This window comes from Gasterosteus aculeatus, chromosome 1, assembly GCF_964276395.1.
Source record: "Gasterosteus aculeatus chromosome 1, fGasAcu3.hap1.1, whole genome shotgun sequence".
Taxonomy (NCBI): Eukaryota; Metazoa; Chordata; class Actinopteri; order Perciformes; family Gasterosteidae; genus Gasterosteus; species Gasterosteus aculeatus.
Genome location: NC_135688.1, coordinates 28,884,533 through 28,901,415, shown reverse-complemented (window position 1 = coordinate 28,901,415; position 16,883 = coordinate 28,884,533). Strand labels below are relative to the sequence as shown.

The window sequence follows — 16,883 nt, the reverse complement described above, 5'->3', positions numbered from 1 at the left end:
GAAAGAAAGAAATCTTTACTCCGACGGTGATTTCCACCGCAGACAAACAGACATATTCAGGGAGCGACAGATAAGCTCATTGCTGTTAGAAAATTATTTCCTCCAGCAGAGAAACGCTGCTGCCAAAAGGGGGGGTGGTGGTGGGGGGGGGAGAGAGAGATAAAGTGTAACGGCTATTGGCAGCAGAAACAAAAGGTGCATTTGCGCTCTCCTTCATTATTCCCTGTCGTTGAATAATTAACAGCTTTTGTTATTTCTCGGCCTCTGACTGTAATGATGGCAATAACTCAAATTATGCTGATTAGTGCGTTGGGGGGGGGGGGGGGGGGGTGGAGGGTTGGGGGGGGGATGCATTCCACAGGCCACCATTTTTTTCCTTCCTAGCATCAGAATAAAACTTTATTACAGTTCCAGCGGTGATGTGAGACGCACGAGTGGGCGGGGGGGTAAAAGTGTGAATTAGCTTTATTAATCATTTTTCCAGAGGCTGCCGCGGCTCTGTCGCCCTGTCGAGTATTTCTCTTTAGGTTTTGCCAATTTGCGAAGTGATTGCACATCAGCCGGCTCCCCCGAGTGTCTGCTCGCTCACCGTGAACCCTTATTCTGTGAGGCTGTGTGTTGGATCGTGAGTGGCTTGTCAATGGGGCGGGGGGGGGGGGGTTAGACAGCCTGATGCGCCTAAACTCAGATTGCGCGTAAACTGACTCCACGGCCCCGAGACCTGCCACTCACCTCCGAAGGGGGCAGGAAGTTCTTCCCAATTACCCAGCGCGCGCACTGCTGCCCCCCACACCTCCCCCCCCTTCCGGCCTGTTAGCCGGAGCGGTGACTGGTCTCAATCCTGACCTTGACGTGGTGCCCCCCCCCCCCCCCCCCCCCCTCTCAAGCTTGATAGCAGCGATATATTCACACCTCTACGCTTCGCCTTTCTCCGTCTGTGGCTTCAGGCTCGGCCAGAAGGGGGGAAATAACATTTTGAAAATGTTAATAAATCAGCAATCAATTGTAGCCTTCAAACACAATGAAGGACAAGGAATGTGTGAACTGTCAGTCAGCCTCTCTCCGTGTGTTACTTACTGTGTTACTGTAGTAACGGTGTCCCTCCGACGTCCTGCAGCACTCTGCTAGCACGACTACCAAAGCTGTCAGCGTGTGGACATTAAACACAAATGGCTTCTTTTCTTTTGGGACGCATTAATTGGACTTGTGTTATCCAAGTTTGGCGCAGGCCTGAAGGGAAAATGAGAGAACGCTGCGTGTGTGTGCGCGTGTGCATCATCTGCCTCCGAGGCTTATTAATCAAGTGAAAAACTCAATTCAATATGAGAGAATTTTCATTTGACCTTTTCGATGCGATGTGAGCCTCCGATGATAAGTCCTCATAAAGGAGCACGCTCTCCCTCCGCCCTCCTCCGCCCGTTTTGTTGCCGTAGTTAAGACGGAGCGGCCTCGCAGGCATACTGATGAGCCCCTTTGGCACTTAAAACCTCGCTCACTGCTCTTCTTTGAGATGAGATGAGTGCCGAGTCATTGTTCCATTTCAATGCTTTTTCTTGGGGGGCCTCGGGAAAAAAATATTGTGCTCTTTGTGGTTGACGGTTATCATCGTTTATCATCTAATCAGTTTCTGATGTCCAGACGCCTCATATGAGTTGCTCTGACCCGCCTCTGCGTTGCTATTTTTGTCTCACAGACGCGGTATGAAGACACGGCGGCCATATTGCCTGGGACGAGAGCCAGCTGTCTCAGGTACGCTACGCTGACCTCAGCAGTCCGTCCGCTAGTCAAATCGCTGCTCAGTCAGGGATGTAAGCCCATTTTCTGGGGGGGGGGGGGGGGGGTTTAAATAGAGACACGGAGGAGACCGGGAGCCGAAAACGCGTCTTTGAGGTCGGCAGCTTTAATCTCCGCGGCTTAATGAAGCCGAGGCTTTGTCACCCTCGCGCGGCTTCGGGTCTCCAGGGTTCCTTTAGTCGTCACAAGGGAATTACGCAGTGGGAGACGCCGGGGACACAGTCTGGTCCACGCCATGTGAGATCGCAGCCCATTAAGAAACAAGAGGAGATTTACGGCGACGCCTTTTGTGTAATCCGACATATGTCTAACAGAGGATTTGATCCGGTATTGGATTTTGTATTTAAATCCAACCCGTTTTCTTCAATATTAATGCGATATTGTGTTGGGGTGAAAAGAACGTTTTCGGTACAGCAGCGGACACCAATAATTTAAAATAAATATTTCTATATATGTAGAATGACTTTTATATATTCTTCATATGCTCAGAGATTTAGACCCATTTGGTTGATGGTTGTTGGGGATAAATTGTTGTGTGGCAAACTGGCCCCCGTGTCCGAACGCCACACCGTCGCCCGCACAGAAGAAGCTGGACGGAAACACAATCTGGACGTCTATTTAAATCAGACAGCGGGAAGATGGCTGCTCTCTTCTTCCTTCCTCGTTGGCCTGCCGGGTTCGCCCCCCCCCCCCAGGCACTGAGCGCACATATGTCAGATGCTCCATGCTGAAGTTCAAAATCCTCCCACTCACCTAATCACCGCTCGGCACGCCGCATTAATACACGCTACCGCTGCACACGATTAGCATTTTCTGGCCTTGAAGAGAGCATTTAATCTGTTCTTTAATTGCGGACACGTTGTTTTTCCATCCGCGTTGTGATATCCGAAGCAGTAATCAAGCTGAGCGTTGCCCCCCCCCCCCGGTGTGAGACGGCGTTCGGGGGATCATAGTGATTTATCAGAGGAAGCAAACGGAATCGCGGAACCTCCCGGTGAAAGAGGGGGAGCGAATGTATCAATGGGCCTCGAGGGGGGCGGGGAGGGGCGGGGGGACAAAGTGTGTCTTTGAAGCAGTGGGCCTCCTTTGAGGTTCCCAGACCAGGGACTCCAGGGGCCCCCGGGACTCCTCTTCAACAAATAGTTTAGCGCGGCTCGGTCCCGCGCACATCGCTTCTCGCTTTCTCCCTCTCGTATCCGTTAAACGTGGTGATGAATATCAGCGAATGCACTGCAATGTGCTACCGCGGGTCAACTCGCTCGATGGGGCGTCTTCGTCTTGCTGCTGGGCTTTTAAATCGGCGTCGTAACAACTCGTGCATAAAGTGTTGATCTGAACACTAATGTCAGCGTCGGGATGTCCCGCGGACTCACTTTGATTTCATCATCAAGCTGCACGTGAAACCAGCGTGGAATCCTTAATAATAGATGCCCCCGTAGCTCACACAGTCACACAATTGGTCGTACTGGCTCGGCGCCGCGCTGGTTGAACGGCGCGGGCCGGAGGGTCCCGCCGCATGCGCCGTTTGCCCGAGCGCCGTCTTAATCCATCAAACGCTGCCTCGGCCCGTCACACCTCAACAGCAATTCCTCAATCTCGCTCGCTGTGGATACATCACGCCACCGGCTCGTACATCACGCCACCGGCTCGTACATCTTCCCCCCCCGGCTGTCCTCGCAGCACAGGTTTTTTTTTTTTTTTCCGTCCCGCGCTCGCTGTCCGACCACGCGGCGAGACGTCAGGGAGGTCGGCGCTTAATACAGCTTCTCTCCGGAGATTAACGTCTCCTCGTGGTTGTAGCTCATTAGTGGTTTTTTTTTACTGATCAATCATGGCGGAGCAGCGGTGGGTCATTAGGAACACAAAACCTTGGATGTTGCCCCCGGGGGGGAAACCAATCGGCGCGGCGGGAGGCTAAAGCACGTTGAGTTGCATCCAGTCTATGTGAGTTTTGAATGGCTTTGGTTTTCAATTAAAATAGTAATTTATGATTTTTTTTTCCGTTTTGTCGTCATCTTTTTGACTGTCACCGTTTTGCTCTTTGGAGCTAAGTGCAACCAAACCCTTAATGAGACATCCCCCACGTCATGGTCCATTTGACTCTCAAGAGAACATCATTTACTAAGTGAACATTATGCTGTGTCTGCTGAGTCACGTGGACAACATAAACAACAAGTAACATTACTATTAACAGCGATGCAACATGAGTTACGCTCATCGTCGGCGGTTACTTAAAGGATCCGTGTTTCTCACGGCTGGACGATAGATCGCTAATTAAATGTTGCCGCCGCAAGGAATCGACTCCTTTCATGGTTCCTCTGCTAAAGGAACTAGGAAGGGAAGCATTGATACTCCTTTCCTCAGCATTCAGAGAACTCCAACTCTTATCAAGCCGGCCACTTACACTACTATGTCATTTAGCAAATTTGGCAATTTGATTCCAGCCATAGACTTCTACTAGTCAGACTTCTACTAGTCAGACTTCTTTCGCCCCGTCAGCCAGAAGGCACCTCGGTACTCACACGTCTGCATTAAGCGAGCCGCCCTTGAGCTGCTGGCAGATTTGCAGACCACAGATGGACCACACAATGTTTAAAAACCATCACGCCTTTATTTCCGGCTCGACTGGCTCACTGACTTTAGAATTATTCCATTTACAAAAGGCTCTGTTTTCGATCGCGGGAGCAACCACGAGGCCTCGTAAAGGAGCATCTCAGAAGATCATACTCGTCAGATTAAATGGTGCGGTTTTAATCGCCAGGCTGCTAAAAGGACAACAATCGGAACAATGACGCCGCAGCGCTTTTATAAACAGGAGCCACAGGACCCTGGCTGCGTCTCCCAGGGTCCTCCAGCTCCACATGTTGACGGGGAATCCTGCATCAGGACAGCTGTGACCACCGCGCCGCATGTAATGCATTCTCATTCCGTACTCCGTATCCCGATGGCGTCGAGGAGAGGACCCGTCTAGGCGTTGTGGTCCTATTTGATGCGAGTATTTTCTTCGCTGGTGTAATCGTTATCAAGTCAAGTAAAAATGAAATTTGTCAGAAAGTGACTTTCTTTCTTTTTGAGTTGAAAGAAACAAGCAAGTCACCAGCGGCCAATTTGTCCGCCGTTCTCCGCTTCCTGCTCCCGCTGGTCGTTTTCCCTTCTTTCCTTTTGTCAAAAACATCGTCGATCCAAAGAAAACCCCAGAGCCGCCTCACGCTCACTCTGAGCAGGTGGAACCAATCACAGACTGATTGCAGGGACTCGACCCGCAGCCCGGCTCTTACTTCGGGGGGGTTTTGTCAGGCGGCGGCGGCGGCCCTCCAGCCGAGCCGAGCGCTCCGCCGGCCGGAGCTTCTCTTGACAAATGAACGTTTCATTTAAAGCGAAGGTCGCCGAGCCTCTTTTGTTTTGAAATCGCTGAAGTGAATCCCCCCCCCCACCACCCACCCGTGTCTTCTGCAGCTATATTTCACTCTGCCGCTAATTTAAAGTTCTGGGGCTGACGCGTCCTTGGGAGCCGCCCAGAAGCAGTCAGTCAGCGGCGCCGGTCGCAGCGCTGCTTGAAGCCGCTTCGCAGACCCCAGACCAGCAGAGTCAGTGTTGGTTTCTCCCTCCGCCGGTCTGTGCGTCTTCAACGGTTGACCAGCTTGTGAAACGGTTATAGTTATATATGTAGAATGACTTTTATATATTCTTCATATGCTCCGAGATTTAGACCCATTTGGTTGATGCCGTTGGTGATAAATTGTTGGGTAGCAAGCTGGCCCCCGCTTGTGAAACGGTGAAGTTACTCGTTTCAACATTCAGTGTTTTTTTTAGAAATGGTATCAGAGGCAGTTTGGATCATCTGTAAACACATTGTCCTTCTTACACGTCGTGTAAAGTACCTAATCTACCCAGCGACATCGCTCCAAGGACCCCGGAGAGTCCATTTAAATTGGGTATCAAGTGGTTTCCTCCACGCCGTTACGTTTGCTCCTCCCGCCACTGTCGGGCCGAACGTTCCTCACAGCATCCCCCGCTTTGGTCCCGCTCATGCCCCCGGGGGGGGTGAACCCCGGTGTAAATGAAGGTGCCCCCCGGGCCGCTGAGGTGAACGCACTCCCAGAGAGAGACACTGCTGAGCTCACCTTCAGTAAACAGCTTCTCCCCTCACCCACTTCTCTGACCTCCCTTTTCTCCCTCGGCTCCTCACACACTCTCCACTTCCCACGGGTGCTTTCCCACACACGGCACACGGGCGTTTCTTTGAACAGCGGGCGTTTGATGTTCCAAACCAACCGCGGCGCGTAGCACCGCGAGGCCTTTTCTGCTTTCCCCCAATCTCTCAGTCTTTTGTGTACTCGACGAGCAATTGCACCGTGCACGACTTTGATAAAGCTGAACGCAGTAGGTGAATAGACCCTAACCCACCGCACGGCGACAGCGCGCTTCACAAGGGGGGGGGGGGCTTTTATTCACAGCCATGAAGTCGCTGAACTGCGGGGGCTTTAGACGTTGACGCAGTGGCGTTCTCGAGGTGCATAAAATTAAAGCCGCCGCTCGTGAAGCCACATTTTTCAAAGACTATTAAACATTGCCGCCTTTGTCGCTGCTTCAAGAAGACGACCTCAGCTTTACCGAGTCGTAGCCCCCCGAGAGTGTTTTTCCTCTGGATTTGAAGCACTTGCATGCCACACATGCTCGCTCCCCACCGCGGTGCGTGGGAGCCTTCTCCGGTGGCTCCATGTGGGCTGCAGAGCATACCAAGTACTCTGTGTCGGTGTGATGTTATGTAAAAGTCATTGCAGGGCTAATTTTACTTTGGGGGGGGGGGGTTAACGCAGTGTACAGCTTTGGGCTGCGGTGGTCACGGGGTTGGAGGCTCTTTGTTTGAAGGGACACTTGTTCTTGGAGCGGCAGTACCAGCAGATCATAGTTTCGTATGCAGATCATCAGATTGGCGGTAGAAGTGGTCCGCCGAGGTCTCCATTGGAACATTGTGATTTAATCACTGATTGTCAAACCTCTCCGATCGCTACAACTGTAGCTAAAAGAGGACGCAAGTCGATTAAAGATTAATAACTTGATTTCATTTTTGGTTTTGAATTTTTCATCACAAGTTCATCGCCAGATAAACATTTCAAGATGTGGAAGCGTGAGCCAAATATTTACATAATCGGCATGTGGCTGAGTGGGCCCACTAAAGTAACTAGGCAACCTTCACAGCCATGGTGACTGACTGCAATTGGATATCTAGTAACTGTAGCGCCCCCCCCCCCCCCCCCCCCCCCCCCCCCACCCCCCCCAACCTGTCCGTTCCTTCAGGACTGTGCTCCAGAGAACCAGCTGTGTAGTTTGTTTTGTGAGCAGGCAAGAAAAAGGAAAAGGAAAAGTTCAAGGACTCGTCAAGGGCTCAGGGCCCCGTCCTCCCCCCCCACCCTCCCTCCCACAGAGACAATGATGACTCTCCCGCCCACCCACCCTACCTGCCTTCCATCCTGTCCTGCATTTTGACACTGAGCAGTGAGGCCCGCTGTGACCTTGCAGCATTTTCTGCAAATGTGCGCCAGCGCGGCAGCTCCTTCTCTCGGCCCGCGGCCGGCACACACACACACACACACACACACAGACACACACTCACACACACACACACACCCCAAAGGGTCCATCTGCAGAGAGATACACGGTTTTTAGGTCCCCATCTCTCCCACGGGAGCTTCCTATCATCTCAAGGTCCAGCAGCCGTACATAACCCCCAGACAGCTCTGCCATTCAGCACTCCCCCCCACCCCTCACCCCCTCCCTCCCTCCCTCCCCAGCCCATCACACCTCCAGCATAATAAGTGTCTGCAGCATTGGCACCGCGTGACCCTCGCCGCGTAACCCCTCCTCCGGGGCACGACCATATTACAATACCCCTCCCCTCCTCCCTCCTCCCTCCCTCCTCCCCCGCCTGGACTGTCTCCCGCTGCTGTTTATTTATGACGGCCCTCCAACGAAGGGTATTATGAAAGGTGTTACACTGCCAAGCGGCCTGGCTCAGACCCCCGGCCTCATTACTCACCGCTCGGGGGAGGAACCGTGAGCGGGAGATCATTGAAGTGCTGGACTGTCCGGATGCTCAGTGGACCTGCAGATCAAGAAAGACGCTCCGGCACCTTCAGAGCCGATAATTTGACACTGGCAATGCTGATAACGTTCTGTTTTGAGGAGCGTTCTTTGGACACGTCGATGTGCAGTAGGAATATTTAGTCTTTATTGTTGGCCTTCAGTTGCTAGTCGTCTTTTCACAGAACAAAATGAATGAGCTCTGAGCAACAAGCGAAAGCAGCAGGTGGACCGATGTCGAACATCAAGAGATTAGAGATCAAACAGACTCTAAATTGGTACCGGTAGTTCAGTGTGTGTGTGTGTGGGCGGTTGTGATGCGCGCTGGTAGTGGTAATGCTACAGAGGCCTTTTCTTTTGGAGGGCGTGTCCATCGCTGGTTTAACCGCTGCTCTCTGTAAAGGCCTTGATGAGGCGTCCTTACAGCAGCATCCTGAGCGTCAGACCGTAACCGCGGTTACTGTTTCTGAGCATAAAATGAGCGTGGTTCTCGGGGAGCGCACATTTCACGGTTCCTCTTCAGCTAACGTTAGCAGCCATCTATTGCCTGGTAACAAAAAAAAAAAAGCCGCTTTTCCACGCCAATAATATCGCTCTGCCTTCCTCGTTGGAGAGACATTCTCTGTGTGCCGCTTCTGGCGCTACGTGGCTGCAGTTTGGACTCTCTATCTCGTTTCCGTGCCGCTTGGTTCTAACTACTCGTCTCCTGTGGATATTTCTCTCTCTCGCCTCCCTCCTTTGAATTGGAATGAAGGGAATGTAATGACACAGTATTTCATAAGAAAATATGCCGAATACGATGAAACTTGTGTAATGTGCACTGCCGAGATGGAAGATTCTCTGGAACCAACCGTGTCCTGTATCAATAAGCGTCATGGATGTTGGAGCACGTGTCCGGTTGTATCAGGTTTACAAAAGGACAACCGGCCAACACAGCGGATGTGGCGGTTTCCTTAAGGGTTCTGCTGTGAACAGACGACACAAAAAGAGAGAAAGAGAAACCATCTAGCTGTTCTGATGCCGCGGGTGTTTCCATTATGGGTCTTGACAGTACAATTAGTCCAAAATGTGTTTTTCTAAGAGGAGAAATCTGCTTGTTTTAGAACTACAAACTCATCCAGCCCTCACACAGAAAACCCATTAACTACTGAAGCATAATTAACACCCACTCTATTATTATTTCTCCAGAACGGAGCGGCGAGAACGCTCAAACACGTCTTTGAAGGCACAAAAACAGCCCGAAGCGTGTCAAGAACATATCTGCTGAAAAGGCGCTTTCGGTAAAGATATTTGCACAAAAATAACTTGAATAATTCAAATCTTCTGATGTGAGCGGTTAGAAGGAATCTCTAAACATCCAGTCATTTAAAGATGCCATTAAAAGCCAAGATATTTCAGTGACGGTTCTTTGTGTTGTACCATCGCCCACCCGCCCCGAGTTACAAGGCCCTCGTGTATCTTAGAGGGTTACTGTGCATGAAATGAGAGGAGGGAGTAAAACAAGCCCGGCCGAACAGCACGGGAAATAATCTGCTTTTAGTGTGTAGAAACCTGCCCTGCTGTGCCTGCTGGGTTTAATCGCCCCCCCCCCCCCACAACCCTCCAACCTCCCGCGCCGACGGGAGGTTGGAACGAGGTCATTCACAGACTGAGGGACAAACAGCAACGTGTTTGCAGTCCCATCGTTTGGAGCCTCCAAAGAGCGGCGGGCAGAGGCGAGCGCCACATCGCCCGTCTCCTCGTGCAGGTTAACAGACACCCGCTCCGTCACAGGGATGTCACGCTAAAAAAAAAGAAAACCAGATGGGTGTCGCAGGGGACCTTTTAGGTTTGCAGAGGTTGGCTGAGGTCACAGACGTGTGTTAGAACGCACGCCTCCTTCGTGTTTCGTCTTGCGCCTCAGTAGCTCGCCGCGGCGGTGTGATATTTCTGTCTCCCGACATCTGCTTTTGTGTCTCTTCCTTCAAACCCGCAGTGTTGTGATTCTCCTGGTAACGTGTACTTTGTGCGCCGGGCAGATGCTGACTAGTGGTTCCCCACGTCCCCGCCGTTCAGCAGCAGCAGGAAGTGGGAAGCGGATCTGGCGCCACTACAAAAAGTCATTTAGCTCATTTTTTTGCTGCATGAAAGTGGAAAACAATTATTTGTACACGCGTGTGCGTGCGTGCGTGCGTGTGCGTGCGTATGGTTTCTCTTTATCGCTCACTCTCAAACACCTGCCGTACCTCTCAACCTCGTTCATATTCGCTTTGATGTCCCGACATGCCGCCGCGGGTCCAATCTGCGACGCGCTGTTAATATCATGAACTATGAATGAGAAAATGATATATAATCACATATGAAGCCGGTATAAAAGGTAGATTAACACGGAAAATACTGCTGTTTTTCCGTAATTGAACATTCAGTGTCTCTGTTGTCATTGGTGGGTTTGGCGTCACAGCTTTCCGGTGAAAAGAGCCATGGCGAAAAGTCGAAAAGTATGATTTGTTTAATACTTGCCGTATTTTGCAGGGAGTTTGGTGAGATCGATATTATCAGAACCAAAAATAAATGCTGGACAAAACAAAAAATGAGAATACAGTTGTAATAAACGGGAACGCCTGGAGGAAAGTTCCCTCGGATTGGATGAGCTAATTAGCTGCTCTGGGTGAAATGGGTCAAGGTCGCCGAGACCTCGCTCAGAGATTCACATGCTAATTCCGTCAATTACACACGAATGCCTAACGAGGCGCACAACCCACGCGGCGTTACTTCTAGTTTGTGTGTGTTTACACCGCGCAGCTTCCGGCCAAACCGAGAGAAAGGAGTCCGACCTGCACCCCAACTTGAGCCCTTTCACCAGCGTTGAATTTCGCGTTTAGTTTCATCGCAACCGTTCCCCAAACCTCTTAACAGAATAAATTCCTGGGAGCGAGCGGGTGGGGGGGGGGGGGGGGGGGGGGACAATGCACATGGGAAACTAAGAGCCAGGGGAGAAAGCCGACTCCAATTTAAAGGTGAACAGAAAGAAAATAGGGCTTCAAACTTGATGAGGTCCTACGAATGTCAGTGCTGCAGAGAGAAGCCTGGGCTGGTTTGGAGGAAGCCACACACACACACACACACACACACACACACACAGCCGTCACAAGGCAACAAAGTTCACAGGACAAAGTCCGCTGGGTGTTTTCTGCTGAAACTGGCGAGCGCCCGGCTGGAGAAACATCAGCATTAATTGGCCATTAGCGTAAAAACAAGCATAAATCAAACACACTTTTCTTTTTTCATGAGCTACGCTGTTGTTCGCCACATCCGTGTGTGTGTGTGTGTGTGTGTGTGTGCGTGTGTGTGTGTGTGTGTGTGTGTGTGTGTGTGTGTGTGGACGCGGCATGATAGAGAGCCATTACTTCACAGCGGGGTTACCGGCAGGGCAAAACGCCCGCCTGCTGCGGGGGGGGGGGGCGCCAAATTGTGCTCATTACGGAGGCACAGATCAGATCCGCCGGACCCCCCCGGTTCACTCGCTTTTTGCGGGGGCTCCACGGTTGTCGGCGCGAGCGCGGCAGACGGGGAATCAGCCGAACAAATCTCATTAAGGGACAAGACAGACTTCCAACAGGAGCTGAGATCAGACTGTACGAGGTAAATATTGACAGTGAGGCAGCGAGCCGAACCAAACTCTTTGTTTGGTGACCAGCAGCTTTGTTCCCCCACGTTTAGAAACCTCCTTCTACATCAGCGCCTAGTGGGGCCTGACGCTGTTCTGTGTAACCTTATTACCAACACTATTCTCCCCAGTTCATTGCAACTTTTTAAACTTTTGTTGTGTTTTTAAAAAATCTTCATGGTTTATATTAAAGAAAAAAGTGCTCTTTGGCCTCGTTTATAGAGAAGGATTGAAGCCGGTTAGCCAATCATGCTAACATTTGTAGCTTCTTGTAAAAAGAAAAAACGGCACCCAGTAAACTCTTAAGACGTCTATTAGGGATTTTAGTGCTTTGAGCCTCCACCCGCCGGTTCGCCCCCACCTAAACAGTTCTGTCAACACTGTTGCATGGACGCGTGCCGCTGTCTGCGCCGTTAGCGATGAGCCGCTGTCGACAAGGCGAGAGGCGATTTTAAAAGCTTGCGTCGTGCACCTTTTTAAGAGGTTGGAGAAATAAACACTAGCACTATTCTGGGATAAACCGACATGAGCGATGGGTCGCGCAACAGTTTTATTTCCCGCTACGCGGTTGCGTGTATAGCAACAATAAAGCCAGCTGACAGCTCCCACTAACTGGCCAGTCCAGCCAAAAGTGAGCTGTGACCTCCGGCCCTGGTCCGAGGCAAAGGTCAGCTGTGATTTTGCTGTACTTTGACTTGAAATCCTCCTCTTTTAAAGGTTTTTTTGGACTGTATTCTTAAGCTGCTATAACCAGAGACTAAGAACATACTGTATATAGAACTGCAGCATATATCTGTGTGTTTTTAATGGATCCCAAAGTTAACATGGTACATGCTACACTGAGGCTTTCTCCTATAATGATGAATCCACATCAGAAGGGAGAGCTTCAGAGTGAAAAACCTGAGGATGTGTTGTCTGTGTCGTAAATTTCAACGTGACCTTAGTGATCTTAGGTAGTTTGCGTACTTATTTTAAGCCCAACCTTGTTGTGCTTTCTAAACTTAACGCGATGGTTTTGTATCCTGAACCTAAATGCGAGGAATCGCTTTAAAACGTCTTCCGATAAGATTCCCACTGGTTTGTGGACTGATGTTTTGAAGCCTCGAGTAGCCGTCGCCATCTTGGCTTTTTTTAAACGGAAGCAGCCGCATGTGGACGGATGGGGCCGGCGTAGAAGTAGAGTAGCTTTTTGTTGAATTTCATTCATTTTCAGACTTGATTTTCAACTCCCATGCATTTGGCCCTTGAAAAGACTCGTAATGATACACGACAGTCAAATACGGGACGGCACAGAGAGACAACCATGCATTTTCCTTCTCATCCTCTATCAACCGGACCTCTATTGTGCAATTATACGTAATTGCACATTCGGAGCTTGATGGTTCTCGGTAATTGGTCCCACATTAGAAACCATAATTACCACGTTGGCCGCAGGATAATGTGTTTTGCATCTCCATTGTCACTCATGTTCTGGCAGCGTTCAACATCAACACCCACTGCGCTCTCCGTGAATGTGAAGATACTTTGTGGCTCATTAATTCAGGTCAAAAAGGTTTCATGAAAATCACAGCCTCTCCTCAAAAAAAATAATAAAATCGCCAGCTATTATCAGTGTGATGAGCATTGCATCATGGGTAAAGCTTTGCTTCGGAGGAAGAAGCGTGTTATCTGGAACACACACACACACACACACACACATGGGGGCATGCCGGCGATGATGAAAACGAGCGCCCGGGCCTTTGCGACGAGGTGGACCGCAAAGCGCCTGCTCGTTATCCGCGGCGTGCAGTTGAACACGTGCGAACGGCGGGTTTGCAAATCCTCTTCATTAGTTCACGGGCAGCAGCCACGGAGGGGGCGGCGGGGCCGCTTCACCCGCGCGCTCCCTCTCTGACCGCTGATCACTGTTGACGAGTAAATGCGGCGGCGGCGGCGTTGGCAGAGCAGCTGCTTCAATTTGTTCCGGTGTAAGTGAACCAAATGAGGGAGAGGGGGCGGGGAAGCACCGCGCCAGGACTTCAGACCCCCTCACAGGGATTCCACTGCAGTGAAGTCACCTCCGAGGGGGACTGATGACTTTCTGCACCAAGAAGACATTATGATGCAGGGCCATGTCATCTCCTGGGCTCTGTAGGAGAAGTGGGCGTGGTTTTAAATGTCCTCATCTTCTCGTCTTCTCGTTTGGCGGCTGTGACGTGTCGATCCCAGCAGCTGAGCTAAATCAAGAAGTGGGTTTACTTGCAGACTTCTACAGAACCAGTATTGGCGTCACCGGTTTCCGCCTGGAAAATCACAAAGGTAAATAAGTCATGAAGGTCAAAAGTGCAAATGGATAAATGGTAAAAAAAACAACAACGCTGCTTTAATCGATATTTACCAGTTTGCTGGTTGTTTTCAGATCGTTACGGTGGCTTGAAAAACAAATGCACAACCATTGTTAAATCCTGCGTTATGAATGACTTTACTTTCACAAGGACTTCAATTAACGTAAAGAAAAGAACAAGAAAAAAGACATCCTTGGCTCGGGCGAACGCTTAGCAGAACCTCGGCTTTTGCAGAGCCCTTCAATCCACGGAGGACAACGTTGTTCTGACCCATTCAAGCTTCCCACCGTGTTCAACCACAAAGGCCCGACATTAGAAACTCCGTCACGCTGAAAGCGGCCCTTCTTCTGCCGCTTGTTACCAAATCCAGACACATTGATTAGCCGCCGCGGTAGCACAAAATACCCAATTTAAAGTGAATTTGGCTTCTGTTGTCCACCGCTGGGGGAGGCGGCGGGGCCCTCGTCACTGATTCACTGGGGTTATTACAGAAAATAAGCGTCCAGGAGGACCAAAGGGGCCGTTTGGTTGGAGTTTAAACGTTATTCCGTCACTGTTCACAGCGTCACTGCCCACTGGGACGCGTTTCCAAGCCATGGACTGAATGATGAGGCCTTACTGTTATCAATCAATGCCGGTGTTCATTTTGCCGTATTTGATGGGAATGACTCAAAAAGCCATTTAAGTCCTTACGAGTAACGCTGAAGCTGTCAGCGCGTTCGTGACTGTCGACAGCGACGTGGTTTCCTTCCAGGTGAGAATGTTTTCATGCTAAATAACACCGTTACCTCTGTAACGGATGGACCGTGTTTACAAGACCTGCTTCTAATCCTCCGCTGTGCCTGGAAACTTATCGGCCGATTTCCGCGGGGGGATTGTTAAAGTTTAATCTTATCTTGAAATCTCAAAGCCCAGAACGAGAGGGAGAGAGAGGAAGGAAGCGGGAACACAGAACTGACACCAGCAGTGCGAATCACGGCACACGTCTCGACCCGTTGTCCCGTGTGCACCATCTGACACCGCGGGCGGGCTTAAGCCGAGCTGTGTTCATTACCGAACTGGAGCTTATTAGTATACTGTTTCTGCCAATTAGGATTTCACTGCACAGGAATCTGGCCTTATGTCATGATGGAAGGGTTACAATTCTATATTTTGTAATTCTGTAAGCAAGGCGATGTATTCGACTAACTTTAGGAGAACTATCGTGGTTTTAAAAAAAAGGTTATTTTATTCTAACAGTGGGACCTGCTTGCACTCATAGATGTTAATGGTTAAGGTATTATCCGTCTGGTTACAGAACCACAAAACATTTCTGTATAGTTTTGAAAGGGAAATACAGTTCTAGTATTGATACTCTGAGCTGTAGTACATTTAAGGGAAAGTGACTTGTATATCGCGCCATTTAAAAGTGAAGCTTTCGTTTCTTTTGTAGAGCTCTGTTAGATAAACACTTTCATCTGAAGGCAAAAGGAAAAAGTGATGCTTTGCATTGCGTAGATGTCGTTTACAATATCACTCTTGTGTCGTGGGAGCAAACAGCGTCTTGTGAGTGCGTTTTTGCAGGCTTCTCATCTGGATGCCCTGTTTGGAAATCCAGTTTTCCTAAGAATAATTTAGAAGATTTCAGTGTCAAGTCAGTGTTAATTATGCTTTGCGAGGCTTTATGCAACTCTGCCCAGCAGGTTTTTTTCACTGGACACTCTCCAAAAATACATGCCAATGGTTTGCTTCTCCAACACGTTGCTTTCCTGTCAGCAAAGTGGGATTTCTGCTTTGGTGTAATAAATAAACAGACAACACACTTCCATGCAAAGTATCGCCACACATAAGAATTGGTGCATTTCCACTGAAACGTACAGACATAAAACCAGTCCTTATTTGATATTAAGAGGTAGCTTTCTCATTCCCATTTTTCCTTAATGTATAATGCGATGTGCGATTTCTTTGTTATGAGGCCTTTGTAGGATCTAGAGATAATTCCCTTATTTTGTTAAGCACTGAGAAATATTTTCATAATTGGGTCATTAAGGTCTGTTGTATTCCTAATGTTCAATGAGGTATCTGTTGAAATCAGATTTTTTTAAAGAGTATATCCTTTGTTGTTATACCTTTTGGATCCAGGACTTAAATCTATAATCCATCTCATTTGGTTTGAATCCCAAATTGTCTATAAGATTTCCCAAGTTTTTGTGGGTGAAAACTGCATGAATAGGGGGATCATTTATAATGGAGAGTTTAATATCTTTCCACACAGCACAATCATTTTGGGTCCACACACAAATCCTTGAGATTGGGTAAGGCCGTGCCTCCTCCTTCTTTTGGGAATTGTAGAGTTTTAAATTGAATTGTTTGTTTTTTTCCACTTGCCAGAAAAATCTTGAACTTATTTTAATCAAATTGAGAGAATTGTTTGGGGAAATTTCAACAGGAAGTGCTTGGAATAAGAACAGACATCGTGGGAGGAGATTCATTTTTACAGACTCAATTCTATGGCTTAGTCTGAGAGCTCCATCGTTGTATGTCATCTTTCATTTTTGTTAAGATTAATTTATCTCTGCCAATGTTGAGATATTTTTCGGCAAGAGTATTCCAAGGTATTTCAGAGAGTTAAATTAAGGGGACATTTTCACTAATGTTTCCAGGAAGTGTACAATTAAAAGTCAAGATTAATATTTTTTTTTGTATATATATATATACACACTTGCACAATACGTTCTGTATTCATGCAGCAAAGCTTTATCTCATTGAGATCAAGAGCGACATGAGAGCTAATTGCATATCTGCAGCACCACGGGATGAGTCACACGTTGCAATTATCACACACTGACACTCTTAATTCAAACAAATGGTATTCATGGTATCAGTAGTTAAAGCCGTGTCCCACCACAACGTGATATAATGGATTGATTTTCAGGGAGCAAGTCTGATGGCTGAGTGGCAGCGTTCCCACAGTTCGTTCAAAAGACATATATTTGTATGCTGCCTCTTCACGGAGAGCCGTTATCTTACAACAGAGTCAAGCTTGATGGAGCAGC

At 49.1% G+C, this 16,883-nt stretch overlaps 1 protein-coding gene across 8 annotated transcripts in view; it reads left to right on the top strand.

Moving 5' to 3' along the window:
• Positions 1 to 16,883, top strand: part of LOC120827374 (beta-1,3-galactosyltransferase 1) — a 79,497-nt gene that overhangs the window by 32,472 nt on the left and 30,142 nt on the right. For 6 of the 8 annotated variants that reach the window (XR_013467557.1, XR_013467555.1, XR_013467564.1 and 3 more), the window contains one exon: positions 1,694 to 1,749. The exons of the other annotated variants lie outside the window; for them this stretch is intronic. The gene's annotated coding sequence lies outside the window, so the exon portion shown is untranslated. The remainder of the gene's footprint in view (positions 1 to 1,693; positions 1,750 to 16,883) is intronic. 8 annotated transcript variants of the gene reach the window in all.